At 52.5% G+C, this 11,407-nt stretch overlaps 1 long non-coding RNA gene across 1 annotated transcript; it reads right to left on the bottom strand.

The window, feature by feature from the left end:
• Positions 1-1,468: 1,468 nt before the first annotated feature.
• On the bottom strand, positions 1,469-5,479 carry LOC141574092 (uncharacterized). Its single transcript, XR_012500756.1, has 2 exons — positions 5,134-5,479; positions 1,469-4,807 (listed from the first exon to the last, which is right to left on the bottom strand). It is a non-coding gene; the product is annotated as an uncharacterized LOC141574092 (long non-coding RNA).
• Between the last annotated feature and the right edge of the window lie 5,928 nt (positions 5,480-11,407).

The raw sequence follows: 11,407 nt of genomic DNA, 5'->3' as shown, positions 1-11,407 counted from the left end.
ACAGCAAAGGAAACCATAAGGAAAACAAAATGACGACCTACAGAATGGGAGAAAATTTCTGCAGATGAAACCGACAAAGGCTTGATCTTAAGAATATATAAGCAGCTCATACAACTTAATAAGAAAAAAACAAACAACCCAATCTAAAAATGGGCAGAAGACCTAAACAAGCAATTCTCCAAGGAAGAAATACAAATGATCAATAGGCACATGAAAAAATGCTCACTATCACTAATTATCAGAGAAATGCAAATCAAAACTATAATGAGGTATCACCTCACACCAGTCAGAATGGCCATCATTCAAAAGTCTACAAGTGACAAATGCTGGAGAGGCTGTGGAGAAAGGGGAACCCTCCTACACTGCTGGTGGGAATGCAGTTTGGTGCAGCCACTGTGGAAAACAGTATGGAGATTCCTGAAAAGACTAGGAATAGACTTACCATATGACCCAGGAATCCCACTCCTGGGAATGTATCCAGAAGGAACCCTACTTCAGGATGACATCTGCACCTCAATGTTCATAGCAGCACTATTTACAACAGCCAAGACATGGAAACAGCCTAAATGTCCATCAACAGATGATTGGATGAAGAAGAAGTGGTATATTTATACAATGGAATACTATTCAGCCATAAAAACTGACAACATAATGTCATTTGCAGCAACATGGATATTCCTGGAGAATGTCTTTCTATGTGAAGTAAGCCAGAAAGAGAAAGAAAAATGCTATATGGATCACTCACATGTGGAATCTAAAAAAAAAAAAAAAAGCATAAATACAAAACAGTAACAGACTCATAGACATAGAATACAAACTTGTGATTGCCAAGGGGGCAAGGGGGTGGGAAGGGATAGGCTGGGATTTCAAAATGTAAAATAGATAAACAAGATTATACTGTATAGCACAGGGAAATATATACAGGATCTTGTGGTAGCTCACAGCAAAAAAAAATGTGACAATGAATACACGTACGTTCATGTATAACTGAGAAATTGTGCTCTTCACTGGAATTTGACACAACATTGTAAAATGACTATAACTCAAGAAAAAATGTTAAATAATAAATAAATAAATAAAGAGTAAACAGCAAACTCCGAAGTGGACCCGTGTCACCACAGTTCCTGAATCTGAGCTGGAATTTTAGCTTCAGAAGAGCAGTTACACAGTGGATTTAGGGTCAGAAGATTTGCCTTTTAATTCCAGCTCAGAGTAGCTGAACTGGTAAATTTCGAACAACTTTCAACCTCTCTGAGCCTCAGTTCCTCCACTGATAAAGTGAAAGGGTTAGCCTGCACTTGGATGACTTTTGAGGTACCATCTGTTTCAACATGATTCTCTGATAAGTCAGAGACCTACAAGCACATCTTCTACGACACAGTTCAAATGTCGCCTTTTAAAATACATGTTGTCACAATGTAGTCATGTTTTAAATACTGTAGATAAAACTAAAAACCAGATAATTGGGGAAATTTGAAAAAATCAAAGGGATTTACTTCCTCCTTAAAAGAAAAGAAAAAGAAAAGCTACAGAGTTGATTATAGAAAAAAACAAAGCATAATGGAAGTCGGGAACCCTCTGTGTCCTCCATGCGGGGACCAGCAGGGCCAGAGGCTGGGAGGAGCACAGAGCTGGGGGACGCTCTCCTGCGTCGTCCGGTGGGCGGCTCCGTCCGGCCCTGCCTGTCAGCCGCTGTCCTGAACAGGAAGCTTTCAAAGCACCTTAAGCATCCACATTAAGTCCCCGGTCTGTCTTCTGTAGCTGTAAGGTCCCTTCTGTCTAAGAACGAACTTCTGAAGAGCCTCGGAGCTCTCCGAGATGCCGGGCTAAGTTCAAGTTCCTTCCGTGTCCAGTTCACAGCCGATCCTGGGACGGTTCCTTTGGCCTTGGGCGGTAAGACCCACCTCCCTCATTTTTTGGAACTGGAAGGGACAGGGACTGAGAAACAGCCTTGAACGCTGAGAAGCCCCTGAGAGTTAGCGCTGAAGGTGTGGTCTGCTATTAAAACTCTGGATCATTCTTAACCGTCCTGTGATCCAGCTGTGGCCTGGAGGCGTGCAGTGTGGAAGGCCGCCCCCACCCCCGGGGCCCAGGGCAGGGGCTCGGGTGATGCTCACCACCCCACCCCGACTCCTCCCAGAGAGCACTTCTCACAGGTGATTCTCTGACCCCAGACTGCCTGTGTCCTGTGAACAGTGTGCATTGAGTTTACTGCTGTGGTGACACAGTGTATTTGTTAACGTGTAAGACAAATTCCAAAAGGCCAGCAGATGTACATTTGTTGCTTCCATGTGCCTTTGCAGAGATTGACGACAAATAAGATATTCTGGGTCCAAAAAAGAAAAACTTCATGTGGACATGGCCAGCCACGCGGCCCGAGGTGGGCCCCATCGCCATCGGCAGCTCACGCCAGCTCAGTCCTTCTCTGACCCTATGCTGAAGACTGTGGCCTTGACCACGACTCCCATCGTTCCGGTTACCTGAGGAACAGTGACAGAGGTTTCAAGAGCCATCAGCTTCCTAGTGCGCACCAGGTGCCCCTCCTTGGGAGGACCGCAGCGTCCTCGGCGCTGAGCAGCCCACGCGAGGACCCTCACCTCCAGCCTTGACCGCCGGCCCTGCTGCTCAGGGGGCTCAGGGGCCAGGAGAAGCAGAGATCTGACCAGGAGGCCATGTCCCAGTCTACACAGGTCTTTCAGCTAAGCTGGGGTCGCTCCGTCTCAGCCTGGGGTGCAATTCCAGACGGTAAACAAAGAAGATGGAACAGGAACGCGATGCTTCGATTCCACGCGCTGGGCCTGAGGGCCGGCGGCGGCCAGGCTGCGCTGGGGCCAACGAAGTGGAACGCCGTCTAGCGACAGAGAGCAGGTTTTAAAAATAACCGTGGGCGAGGGTCTGGCAGCGGACGCACGGCCCCCGTGGGCGGCTCTGGTCGGCGTCCTCCTGCCTCTGACTGGAAGGCGGCTTCCTCTCACCCGCCTCCTCCCTTGGCCCAGGAGGCGTCTGCCATGCAGGATGCGGTGGCCGCGGTCAGCGCGGTGAGTCAGGGACATATGGTGCCCCAAGCTCTCTGTTTACTCTTGTCCCTGGGAGATTGTCAGCCGGAGGCACAGGACCAGCCTGGACACCATCTGCCGGCCCCGGCGCAGGCCGCAGGGAGCAGGTCAGCCCTGCATACCGTGATAGCCGGGTGAGGGCTGGGGGCCGGGGCCCGGGGGCTTGTGAGGCTCCCCCGTCAGACGGTCCCTTGTCCCTGGGCCAGGGGAGCCCTGCGTGCTGGGGAGGGAGGCCAGGCCCTGGGCGGTGCGGTTCTGCTTTGTCCCAGGCTCCTTGAGGCCCGCTTCCCTGCCCCCACGACGCCAGGTGGCTGGCGGCACGCCTCGCCCGGCCAGCCCGCGGCCTCGGAGCTGGTCTGAGGGCTGCAGGTGCTCCGCGTTTAGAGCGGGTGCCGTCAGTGGAGATTCTAGACTTTGGCCCCCGAGTCGGCTTGCTTTTCAGCTCCGGTCTTGAGGTCCTGAGTAACTTTGTCAGCCTCCCTAAGCCTCCCTTCCTTTGTCTGTCGGGTGACAACCCTCAGCGGGCTGTCTCCTGGGTGGACTCACCCGCAATAACCTGTGTGAAGCCCAAGGGTTAGGAGGAGCGCAGTGAAAGCAGGTCCCCTCTCCCCCCCCGAATTCCTCGTTTCTTCCCTCTTTGCCCCTAGAGTCCTTGGTGAGCAGAAACTGTTAGGTTACATACCTGTAATCCCCACGATGACATCAGATTCTCATCAAAAGAATGTTGCTGTCCCATTGGCATGTCTGGGCCACAGCAGAAAATGATGTGGTGAGAACAAAGTTGAGGCTGTTGGCTGAAGGAAAGAGGCTGGCAAGTCAGCGTGCAGGAGGCAGAGACGGGCCCCGGGGAGCCTGAGTCCTTCTCCGTGAGGAGTAAAACTGCCCCTGACTCCCCCGGGTTAGTGCTGGGCTGCAGGGAGCCTTCAAGACGCACGCCCCAGACCCCGGCGTTCCCGGTTCACTTCCTGGGGGGAAGTCCTTTATTCCATCAAAACTGACCGCACTTCCTAACCTGGCAGCCCCCGGAGGAGGCCGACGCAGCTGTGGGTTCCATAACTGACCCCCTTGGGGGTTTTCTATCATTTAATTGAGGACAGTGTGTTAAGTTACAAGTCATGAAGTTCCAAATGACGGAGCTGCCTTCACTGGACTCCTACTGGCCGGGTGGGTTTTGTTACAGGATTCTTTTGTTGTTGTTTTTGAAGTGCAGTCAGTTACAATGTGTCAGTTTCTGGTGTACAGCACCATGTCCCAGTCATGCAAAAACATACACATACTCATTTTCATATTCTTTTTCATTAAAGGTTATTACAAGATATTGAATATAGTTCCCTGTGCTCTACATGAGAAATTTGTTATCTACTTTTATATATAGTGGCTAACCTTTGCAAATCTTAAACTCCCAAATTTATCCCTTCCCACCCCCTTTCCCCGGTAACCACAAGATTGTTTACTGTGTCTGCGAGTCTGTTTCTGTTTTGTAGGTGAGCTCATTAGTGTCCTCTTTTTCCTTTCTTTCCTTCTTTCCTTTTTTTTTTTTTTTTTTTAGATTCCACATATGAGTGATATCATACAGTATTTTTCTTTCTCTTTCTGGCTGACTTCACTTAGAATGATGATCTCCAGGTCCATCCACGTTGTTGTAAATGGCATTATTTTATTCATTTTTATCGCTGAGTAGTATTCCATTGTATACATATACCACATCTTCTTTATAGGATTTGTTTTTGTTTCTGAGAAGAGGATGTTGCCTTAAAGAAAAAAAAAAAAAATCTCGGCTCAGAATAAGTGTCCCATTGGCAGCCACCCCTGCTGGTTCATTCAAGCTCCTGGGTGCTGCCCTCAGCCCAGAACTTCCCCGGGGCCTGTTACAGCATCGCGACAACATCTGGCCAGCTTCCGAGAAATCGATGAGGGCTGGGAGGGTGGACTTTGTCCACCCGTGGTGTTCCAATGAATATTTTCAGGCTTAAGGAACTGACTGTCCAAAAATCAAACTCATTGATTTTTCCAAAGGGCAAGGACGAGCAGACGGCCCCGCTGAGGAAGGGCTCCCCCATGGTTCCCCGGAACTCACTCTTTATCTTTTATGTCGAACAGACGCTCTTCTGGAGACAGAAGGGAAAAAACAAAACAAGACAAAAGTAAGGTTGGCTACTGTGGAGCATGCAGAGGGCATTTTTCTGTCTGCAGACAAAGCTGAGCAGTTCTAGAAAGCTGCCCCCAAGCCTCACACCGTCTCCTCCAGCTCCCAGGCCCACTGGACCTGCAGGCTGACGTCTGGGCTGTGTCCCCATGCCGGCAGAGGGCCGCTGTGACCAGGACAGCTCTGCTTGTGCAAGATGAGCTTGGTTCCAGGGTTCAAAGAGCACAAGGCAGGAGGGGCCCAACTCTGCCGGCCTGGCTGCCCCTGTGCCTGCGAGGTGGGACCCACGGCGGGTGGAAGACAATCGCCTTTGGGGCCAGTTTGGGCTCCAGCCCCAGCGGGATCGCTTCTAGGATGAGCTGGTCTCTGCCACGATGGTCACGGCTCTCGGTCTTTCCCAGGCTCAGCTTCTTCATCCATGAAATGGGGCCCTGAGCACGTGCTGGGTGCTCAGGCAGCCTGTGAGATCAGGTGAGGGGCCCTCCCGCCTCAGATTGCCGGGCACTTTGCACATCAGAGGAGGCCCCAGGTCCCACCGCGGTGCCTTCTTGAGCATTGAAGTCTGCTTCCCAAGGTGGGAAATGGACCCTGGAGCATCGAGGCTGCTCAGGAGAAGCCACAGTCCCTGGTGACGATCCGCACCCCAGCCGTGGGCAGGGACTTTTTCCTTGCTGTTCTCAGGCGGGGACGTGGAGAGGCTGATGTTGGTGGTTACTTTCCCAGAGTGAACCTCTTGCTTCCAGAACCATCCAGATTCTTCCCTCGAGAGAGACAGCCCAGAACACGAGCACAATTACTTTGGGGGGGGGGTCGAACTGTTCTCTAAATTAGCCCCCCCTCTCACAGACAGAGATAAATTGTGCCTTTAGAAAAGGGGAGGATTCAGTGGAGGTTTGAAGCCCCTCCACGGCTCTGGGTTGTCCTCGCGTTGGCGTTGCTGGTGGCCGGACTGCGCGTGCCCCTGCGCTCGCGTCCTGAAAACATCCAAAGTCACCGACAAGCGGAATCAGGGAGCCGAAAGGCCGTAGAAAACCCATCATTAACAAGCTTGGGAGTTTGAGATTTACAGATGTTGGCCGCTGCGTATACAAATGGATTTTTTCTAAGTTTCTTCTGTACAGCACAGAGAACTATATTCAATATCTTGTAACAACCATTAATGAAAAAATATGGAAACGAATATACGTATGTATGTGCATGACCGTGACATGATGCTGTGCACCAGAAACTGACACATTGTAACTGACTGTACTTCAATTAAAAAAAAAAAAAACTAATAAGCTAATACAGTAAAGGGAGGCAGTTCTGCAGGAGGGCGGCCCAGCTGAGAGCTTAGCCCTGGCATCGCTGCAGCGCCGCTCTTGCTGTGTGGCCCTGGGCAGTCCCCTTAACCTCTCTGGTCATGCCTTGCCTCGTCTACAATTGCACCAAGAACACCTGGGGGCACCTGCCTTGGCTGTATCTTGAGGATGTTGAGGCGCCAGTAAGAAAACAGGCCTGAAGGCATCTTGAAAAATGGTAAAGGCTCTAAAACATGATGGCAGTAAGGTGCCCGGGCTGCCGTGTCCGGGGGCAGCAGCTGGGAGATGGCACACGTTTCTCTGTCCACTGGGTAATCGCTGCTCCGCACCTTCAGAGACATACGTTTGTGCTCAGAGGTCACTCTGAATCAGTCTACAGGTGCCTGTTACAAAGTGTGTCCAACTTTTCTGTACGTTTGAGATTTTTCATAAAAAAATGTTGGGACTATATATACATAAATATATTTTAAAAATTTTCCTTGCCAGGACCCTGCAGCCTCACCCATGTCTAGCGGCAATGAATTAATTTGGAGTCTCCGTTTTGAACAAAAAGAAAAATAAAAATGGCCACATTATCCAAATGCAGAATAAAACCAACCGAGGCGTGAGCTCTGGCGCAGCGAGCCCAGCTACAGTGCAGGCGTCCGCACTGCGGCCTCACCGGTAACAGCACAGCTTTCCCCGAAAAGGAGAGAGCCGTCTGGGCGCGTCATGGCGCGTTGCTCGCAGGGCGTGGCCTGCAGTCATTGCAACGTGTGACAAGAGGACACCCCCAGTCTGCCTGTGATGTTGCTCCGGAAAACAAGCAGCAGATGCCCCTTTTTATGCACTTACGGCGACGGAGGTAAATAAAAGAGAAAGCAGAAGACGGGGAGGCCGAGAGGCTGGGTTACAGGGGGACTCCCCTTCCCTTTGTGTTCAGTTTTCCTTTGATGTGGTTACACTGCATTTATGATAAAGGAAACTATTTTTTATTTGGTGTAATTCTTTGCAAGGGAAAGAAGTAAACGGAGCTTTTTATCCACCGGGCCCTCTGCCTGGCACAGCTGGTGGGGGCGAGTGTCCTTAGAAGCTCCGGTGGGACTGCCAGGCGCCTTGTTCCTCTGCGGCTGCTGCGTGACTTTGGCCACAATGGTGGCCGGGTTAAGGAGCGCCCGCTGGAAGCACGACCCAGACCTGGTCCAAGTCCATTGTTGCTCCAAGTACTTCTGCGAGGAGCCAGGTCGCCAGGCTTTGAAGTTGACATGGGAGAGCGCAGGCCTGGGGCCGGGCTGGGGGTGGGGGGAGGCTCCTGAATGATGCCGGAGATCCCGACGGCCCCACAGAGGGGTCAGGGGAGCCGGGACCCCCGGCTGAAGGCCGGGACGTTCCCAACAAGGAAACTGGGCACAGGCGGGGAGTTTATTTCAGAAATTCGGCCAGTGATCAGCCGGCTTTTGGGGAAGCTGCCCTCTCACAAAACTGCTTCTCACACAAGAGCCGTAATCACCCTTTGTTCTCAGGCAGCGAGAGTCAGGGTCACATCTCAGAAGATCACATCTAAAGCTCCTGATTGCACTTGTCAGGGCTGCAGGCCTGAACCCCGCCTCTGCCCTGCTCCCCGATTCCCGGCAGCCCCAGTCTCAGCTCCGGCCCCCACCGCCCTGGGGAGGTCGTAGGAGCCCCTCGTGCTTTGGAGAACCTTAGGTTCTTTCCAGGACCCTCGGCTCGATGCGTCAGCAGCGATACATTTTGGAGCCTTCTATGCATAAGGAGGTAGATGCAAGTAGGATACAGGCTGACCGTCAGGACGCTCACAGGCATCAGCCGAGCCGTGATAACGACTAACAACAACCCCTGGCCACGCCCCCTTCTCAGGGCTTTTTTCCTGGGTGAGGACGGTTAAGCCCCACCACCGCTCTATGACATGCATGCTGTTTTATAGGCATCTTATGGAAAAGGAAACTGAGGCACAGAGAAGTAAGCCAAGGCTGTGTGGCTTCAGGGCGTGGGGTCCTTTCGGCTCCCCTGCCCCCCTCCCCCGTGCAGTGACAGCTGTCACCAGTGTTATTTGGGGACGGCGGCAGGGAGGCCAGGGAACCTTTCCAAATGTTTCAGAAGTCTGCTACTCCGGTGTGGGCTTCTCAGCACCGCCACAGAATAAAATTCTTCATTTATTTATTTCAAAGTCTCAGAATGACATTAAATAAAAATATTTTTTCATTCTAGAAACAGTAACCTACTGGGTAACAGAAGGAACTACATTCAATACCTTGTAATGGTCTATAATGAAAAAGAAAATGAAAAGACAGACGTGTGCATAACTGAATCACTCTGCTGTGCCCCGGAAATTAACGCAGCATTGGAAATTGACTACACTTCTATTTAAAAAAAAAAAAAATAGTATAAAGAAACTACGAGGAATATTTCTTACTGAAAGCAGACCCAGAACGTCTTCCTGTAATCTCAGAGCCCTAGCCGCATCACAGGGTGCGTCCCCTACGTCTTTAACACTTTGTAACACTGTAACCTGCATTCTCAGGAAGACAACTTGCAACAGTTTGCCCGCTGTGTTTGTATCACTTAAACTGAGGGCAAGCACCAGGCGGCTGTGTTACGTTTACATTCATCATTTTCATGCACGCCTGCTGGTGGGCAGTCAGCCGCTGACTTGACCACTATCTTATTTTCGAGAACATTCTTTATGACAAGTAAACCTGTGGTAGGCATCTCTAGGTCTAAAACATGTTTCATATGTTGCTTCCCCAGCCTGGTTCTCTGGGGTGAATTTACAGAATCAGAAGGGAGGGACATTAGAGACATCCTGGACATGTGCTGCGTGGTGTCCCCCACACTGTCCCCAGGGCTGAAGGCTTTACTCGTCAGCATTTGATCCCTTGCCCAGCAGAATTCTGAGAATGAGTTGAGGTCACAGTGGACAGGGATACAGGAGAGTCTGAGCTGAAGGAAGGGAGACTTTATACAGAGTCCATGGGGCTCTGGGAGATGGACAGACAGACAGGCAGACGGCTGGGAGAGGAAGCGGGGCGGGCAGAGCTGAGTGGAAGGACTTCTCACTCAGTGTTGAAGAGCATGGACTTGGCCACAGAGATGGCGGGGAAGCCTGCCAAGGTGCTCCAGAGCCTGTGGGGTGAGACTTGGGCGTCTGAAGGGTCCCGTGGGGGGAAGCAGAGGGGGCGAGGGTGGACCGGGGGGTGGTGATGAGAAGGCAGCGGTCACGGGAGGCAGACTGAGAAGCAGGTGAGTGGCCTCAGGAGGAAGAAGGCAGCAGTGATGGGGATGGATGGAGATGGTCTGGCTGTGGGAGGAAGACTTGGATGCACCTGAAGGGGAGGGCGGAGTTCAGACGCCTCCCAGGTTCCAGGATGCACTGTCACCCAGCTTAAGAAGGTCACGTGAAAGACAAGGAAGGCTTGAAGAAGGGTATGGAAGGGCCGAGCCTGAACCTGAGGCTCTGACAGAGTCCAAGGCGGGAGGTCGGAGATTTGTGTCTCAGGATCTGAGCCCAGGGAGGGGCTGGGGTGAGGGCTTGAGCACCCCGCTGCTCGAGGGCAGTTAAGGCTCTGTGAGTGGGGCACCCACCCAGCGAGAGGGGCCGAAGTGGGTGAAAGGGAGAGCACAGACGGAGAGGCCGGCACCCAGGGACAAGACAGGTGGCCAGGACCCAGAAATGAGGGGACAGGGTGAGGCGCAGTGTGAAAGGTGGGAAGGGAAAGTGGCCTGGTGGAGGAGCAGCGGGAAGTTAGAAAAGAGAGGAGGGAGGGAGGGAGGGGTGAACACCCAACGCTGCAGACACCGCCCCGAGGACAAACGCCCGTTAACGGTGGTTTCCTGGCCCTCTGATTCTGTTCTCTCATCTGTGAAACTGAAAACGTCATTCTGTCATTACAAAGTTTTTTGCAAGATATAGTCGAAAAACTACAAGTGTGAAAATTGTCCGTAAGCCAGCATTCCCCCAAGTGTATTTTGTGGAATATTCCTTGGATGTGAGTCGTGAGCCGGATGAGGACTGGGACACACAGTGGGAAACGCTGGGCAGGGCTCCTTGCTGAGACGCCTCTGGCCGTCGGGGGCTCGCGTGCACAGGAAGTCACCACGAGAGGGACATGGCCTTACCCAGACATTGCGGGTGTGGGCCCTTTGCACGAGCGCTTCGAGGGAGCAGTGCCTGCAAACCCCTTTGAGAAAGTCAGTGCATCGGGTACAGTGACACCCACGGAACCGAGCTAGGGGGACACGGTGTGACAATCTGTGCAAGTCCCCAGCAGAACTGGGGTCAGCGAGCATTCATTCCCCCTCCACATCAGATAATGAAAGGAGGGGAATCCCTGTAGAAAGCCGAGGCTAAGATGGACGAAGGAAATCTCAGGAAGCCGTCAGAGACCCTCTGTCCTGCAACCTCTTCCGAGAAACAGCCGGGATGCGGGTTCAAGTGGCAGGTTCACGACTTCCTTAGCTGGAGGCTGGGTTTCAGCAAGATGCTGGCCTGGACGGTGTCTCATCTGGCAAAGGCTCGCTTCCACACTCACAGAGCGACGGCAGGACTCGGATCCCCGAGGGCGCAGCTCCCCACGGGCCGTCGACGGGCCGCCGTCGCTCATCCGCACGTGGGCCTCCCCGCCACGGCCGGCAGCTTGCCCGTCAAAACGGCAAGACAGGCAGCCTGCGGGCGAGCCGGGGTCACCATCTCGTGCAACGTAATCACGGAGGGGACACTGGGCTCCTGTTCTGTTTGTCAGAAGCGAGTGACTCAGGGGGAGGAGGTGACACAAGGCCGTGAATCCAGGAGGTGGGGCCGCCGGGGGCACCTTAGAGGCTGCGCGTCACACGGGTGCGTGTTTTCATTGTTTCTCTTGTTTGCATTTACAGTGCTCCTGTGCAGAGCTTGGTCATTCTTGCTCTTT

The sequence above is a fragment of the Camelus bactrianus genome, chromosome 19, assembly GCF_048773025.1.
Source record: "Camelus bactrianus isolate YW-2024 breed Bactrian camel chromosome 19, ASM4877302v1, whole genome shotgun sequence".
Lineage (NCBI taxonomy): Eukaryota > Metazoa > Chordata > Mammalia > Artiodactyla > Camelidae > Camelus > Camelus bactrianus.
The sequence above is the reverse complement of the archived record's forward strand: the minus strand, read 5'-3'. Positions and strand labels throughout refer to the sequence as shown.